The 5,382-nt window shown below is 49.2% G+C and overlaps 1 protein-coding gene across 1 annotated transcript in view; it reads right to left on the reverse strand.

Annotated features, from left to right (window-relative positions):
- Positions 1-5,046, reverse strand: part of gapdhs (glyceraldehyde-3-phosphate dehydrogenase, spermatogenic) — a 12,074-nt gene extending 7,028 nt beyond the window's left edge. The window contains exon 1 of the mRNA XM_083678045.1: positions 4,984-5,046. The gene's annotated coding sequence lies outside the window, so the exon portion shown is untranslated. The remainder of the gene's footprint in view (positions 1-4,983) is intronic.
- Positions 5,047-5,382: the final 336 nt, after the last annotated feature.

The raw sequence follows: 5,382 nt of genomic DNA on the forward strand, positions 1-5,382 counted from the left end.
TATAAATAGTGAATCCCGACGATCGACTAAGACAATTTAGTTGAATGCCCATCCCTAGTGTGTGTGTGTGTGTGTGTGTGTGTGTGTGTGTGTGTGTTCGTGTAGCAGTGGTAGCTAGCTTAGCATAGCCCAGTGTGAGAGGACAGATTGCCCTTGTCTTTGGTTGGGTGGAGCAACACAGAAGACAACAATGATAATCTCCTAATCTGCTCCTGTGTGAGTTAGCATCCCCTGTGTGTGTGTGTGCCACTAACCCAGCTGTCTTATCCTAATCTGTTTCCAGAGCCTGTGGTCTTTTTAAAGCAGCCCCACAATGCAGTGCGGCTGGATTGGCTGACAGGCCAGATTGGATTGGCTGACCGCAGACACTCTGACCCCGCCCACGGCCTGGTCTGAAGCTGCGTCGGCCATCTTGTATTGTCCTCCAACAGCATCAGACAAGGTGACCTAGTAGACAGCCATTAGAGAGGGAGGGAGGGAGGGAGGGAGAGGCTGAGGGAGGGAGGCAGAGGGAGAGGGGGAGGGAGGGAGAGGCTGAGGGAGGGAGAGACGGAGGGAGGGAGGCAGAGGGAGAGAGGGAGGCTGAGGGAGAGACGGAGGGAGAGGCTGAGGGAGGGGGAGAGGGGGAGGGAGAGGCAGGCTGAGGGAGGGAGGGAGGCTGAGGGAGAGAGGGGGAGTGAGGGAGGCAGAAAAGACTCCATGATAGCAGTGTGTTCTCACATTTACCCATCTCTCTCTCTCTCCTTCTTATCTCTCCCTCTCTCGCTTTCTCTCTCTCTCTTTCTTATCTCTCCCTCTCCCTGGTCTCTCCTTCCCTCTCCCTGGTCTCTCCTTCCCTCTCTCCCTCCAGACGGTTCTGGTCTCCTCAGGCGCTGGATTGTGTATTACTGTGTGTTTGCGTGGACGGAGGACGGGCTCATTGTAATGCAATGTGTGTTTGATACCGTTCCTCAGTCTGTTCTGTTCCATGCATTACAATGAGCCTCCGACAGATTTCTACCTCCGCCAGCCTCCCCTGGTCTATTTGTGAGTGTATTATGGTCCAGTGGGCTGACCAATAGGATCCTTTGTCATTCCATCAATGCGGCTTTGTGTTGGAGAGGACCAAGATGGCCGCCAGCTCTCAGCCAATTAGAGACACTGTGGAGGGCTTCAGCAGCGTGATGGTGACTCTTACTAATGCACAATACACTCACACACACGGCCACTCTGTGTGTGTCTGTGTGTGTGTATGTGTGTGTCTGTGTGTGTATATGTGTGTGTGTGTGTGTGTATGTGTGTCTGTGTGTGTGTAGGTGTGTGTGTGTGTTTGTCTCTCCACTGCACACTAACCCCCACACAGCATCAGCCACTGCTTACAGACACACACACACACACACACACACACACACACACACACACACACACACACACGGTTAGTTCACCCATGGTCAACGCTAACAGGTCATTAAGCTTAATAACTCATCTCAATGTGTGTGTGTGTGTGTGTGTGTGTGTGTGTGTGTGTGTGTGTGTGTCTTTCTTACAGCCTCCTCTGCCACTGGACCGTCCTGCCCAGGGGAGGCTACAGGAGGTAGAAATTGGAGGCCGGGCTCATTGTAATGCATGTGTTTGACACCACCATCATTCCGTTCCGTGCGTCACAATGAGCCCGTCCTCCGATTTCTACCTCCACCAGCCTCCCCTGGTGCAGCCACAGACAAAGGGGCCCGGGGCTGCTATTGGCTGGGCCATTGACATTTAATGGAGGGGGCTGACCAATCAGTGGAGGTCTAAGTGGTACGCCCCCCCCCCCCCCCTTACACACACCATGTTGCTGTTCTCCCTGAGACCAGGGGGTCTGTAGACTGATGGAACTAGGTCACACACACACTCAGGCAGAAACACCCAGGACAATGGGGGGGGGGGGGGGGGAAGGGGCACAGTGATGCTCAGGGACACTCTGCTCACAGCAGCAGGGGGGAGACTGCCCGGGCCTGGCAGCCATTTTGGAGAAAGTGCTGTGTCATAGTGACCACGGCCATTTACTACCTAGACCACACAGCTGGAGGGAGGGAGAGAGAGAGAAGGAGAGAGGATGACAGAGAGAGAGAGGGAAGGAGGGAGAGTGACAGAGAGAGAGAGGGAGGGAGGGAGGGTGAGTGACAGATAGAGAGGGAGGGAGGGAGAAGGTGCAGAAGCCTGACTCTCTCTCTGACGTTCTCTCCATTCCAGCACCATTTGTCTTCTTCTGGTAGTTTTCCACCGCAAAGGACAGCCCCCCCCCCTCCCTGAGACTCCCCCCCCCCCAGCCTGCTAGTCTCTCCATTCTAGGTGTGGCCACACCCCTCTGGTAAACAGCCAACAGCTCACTTCCTCTACAGAAGAAAACTGGGCCAAGTTCCTCTGACACTAATGGAGTTACTACTGGCTGGGTTAGGGTTAGGGTTAGGGCTAGGGCTAGGTTTAGGGTTGGGGTTAGGGTTAGGGCTAGGTTTAGGGTTGGGGTTAGGGTTTCCAGCTCAAATACATTGGATTTATTTTTCTTAAAAAATAAAAATCCATGTCCCTGTCCTCTCCATGTCCCTGTCCTCTCCATGTCCCTGTCCTATTTACAATAATCTAATAGTATAACCATTTTATACCACACTACAATATACCATACTTCTACTAATAATAATACTAATATACCATACTACTACTAATAATAATACTAATATACCATACTACTACTAATAATACTAATATACCATACTACTACTACTAATAATACTAATATACCATACTAATAATAATACTAATATACCATACTACTACTACTAATAATAATACTAATATACCATAATAATACTAATATACCATACTGCTACTACTAATAATACTAATATACCATACTACTAATAATAATAATACTAATATACCATACTAATAATAATACTAATATACCATACTACTACTACTACTACTACTACTAATAATAATAATAATACTAATATACCATTCTACTACTAATAATAATACTAATATACCATTCTACTACTAATAATAATACTAATATACCATACTACTACTACTAATAATAATAATAATATACCATACTACTGCTAATAACACTAATGTCTGACTCTGGAGAGAAACACAGATACACTGATATTCCTCTCACACCAGAGACAGCATCCCAGTCTGGAGGAGAGACAGGTAACCTGATATGTCAGCAGAGAGAGAGAGAGAGAGAGAGACAGAGAGAGAAAGGGAGAGAGAGAGAGAGAGCGAGAGAGAGAGAAAGGGAGAGAGAGAGAGAAAGAGAGAGAGAGAGACAGAGAGAGATAGAGACAGAGAGAGATACAGGGAGAGAGACAGAGAGAGACAGAGAGAGATAGAGGGAGAGAGAGAGAGAGACACGCTGTTGCTGAAGCAGAACAGAACATCCATGAATTAATGAACGGAGTGCTGCTGTGGTATCAAACTGCAGTGGATCGATGAGGGAGGGGCCCCCAGCAGCCCACGTACACACACACGCACACGCACACACACAGGCACACACACACGTGATGACACAATTCTACAGATGCCTGGTTAAAAACAAAATGGAGCATACAATCTCCATGGCAACCTCAAGGTGAGCGCTGAGCGCGCTGGAGGGACACGCCACTTTTCAGAGAAGAGACTGAATGAGAAAGAGAAGAGACTGAATGAGAAACAGAAGAGACTGAATGAGAAACAGAAGAGATTGAGTAAGAAACAGAAGAGATTGAGTAAGAAACAGAAGTTCTCTTCTGCGGTTGCTCCTGACATCAGGCCGTTCAACGGCTCATCGTCATCGTCATCCGGTTGCTGCAGCAGTGAATCTGTACGTGACGCTGCGCACGTAGACCACGTTAAATCTACCGGCAGACACTGAGTACAGGACTCCCTCATACAACAGGACAGAGATGCCGTTGAACGATAATGGTCGTTATTTATATTTTCATTTTCAACACATGCAGGTTTTTTAAGTCTGTCCTCATTGACGAGGCATCCGTACACTAATTATAGCGAAGTATCAGATATGAACGAAGCATAATCGCATCACTCCGGGAACACGGCCTATAATAAAATGACCTTGACGTCCTACCGAGATACGACCTTCCCTAACCACGGGATGACGCGCCACCGACCACAACCTGTTGCGCAGGTCGGTCGACAAACGGTCGACAGGACATTTAGAAATGTCAAAGTCGCTGCGACATCAGGCTTTCCTTCAGACAGCCTCATCAAACCCATCCATTTAATGTAACTCCGAATGGTCTGTATTATAACCCGAACCCGAACCCTTGCTATTGATATATAAGTTATCATCATAGCACCCCAAAAATAAGCTTTTCAAATAGTTATTTCACTGATCTACCCATCAGACATCCGGAGGCTCTGACGCAGTCCCAGCGTTCCCGGAGAGGCGCGGAGAGGAGCGGAGCTGCAGACGGTTCGGCTCGGCTCTGGGCTTCCTCCACACTACATTTACGGAACTCCTCATTTACAGAGAAACAAACGGCCTTTAGTTTAAATGTGGTTGGAAATATTAACCTGATCAGGTCTGCGGGTTTAAAAGAAGACACTCTTCCGCAAAATGCACCGTGGCGAGCTCCCGGTGTCACGTTACGTCCGCGGACCTTCTGCCTTCGAATGAATTCATATTCGTTATCTTCGTGTTTCTGAGTGAAATGCTGAACGTTTAGCTTTGTTTTAACAAAGCCTATATGTGATGTGCATTCATGATCAAACTAACCGTCATATTTCCAGAGATGACGGAACAGAAATAAGAGTTATTCATGTGAATATGAGGCCGCGGGCGACCGCCGCCGTCTGCAGCGGCAGTAAGCTCCATCATAACAACGTTATAACAACATCATAACAACGTTATAACAACATCATCACAACCCAGCTCTCCAGGGCGGAGAGAGAAGAGCATTAAAGACACAAATGAAAGCCCAGGTCGTGCAGACCTCCCGGTCGCTCCGTGCCTACCTGTGAACGGGGATGCTGCTGCAGAGGGAGTGCGCGCTCCCGGTCCCGCCTCCGCCTTTATACCGGACACGTGCACTGGTCGGGTCGCCCTGGAAACCACCTGACGTCACATCATCCGCTGCCGCCGGGGTCCAGTCGGAACGAGGGGACGGTCACGGTTGCCATGGACACCATGGGGGGACACGGGGGGGCGGGGCACGGGGGGGACGTGATGCCCTATACATCCTACCGTGCTATACGTCCTACCGTGCTATACATCCTACCGTGCTATACGTCCTACCGTGCTATACGTCCTACCGTGCTATACGTCCTACCGTGCTATACATCCTACCGTGCTATACGTCCTACCGTGCTATACGTCCTACCGTGCTATACATCCTACCGTGCTATACATCCTAC

The sequence above is a fragment of the Argentina silus genome (assembly GCF_951799395.1).
Source record: "Argentina silus genome assembly, chromosome: 10".
NCBI classification, from domain to species: domain Eukaryota; kingdom Metazoa; phylum Chordata; class Actinopteri; order Argentiniformes; family Argentinidae; genus Argentina; species Argentina silus.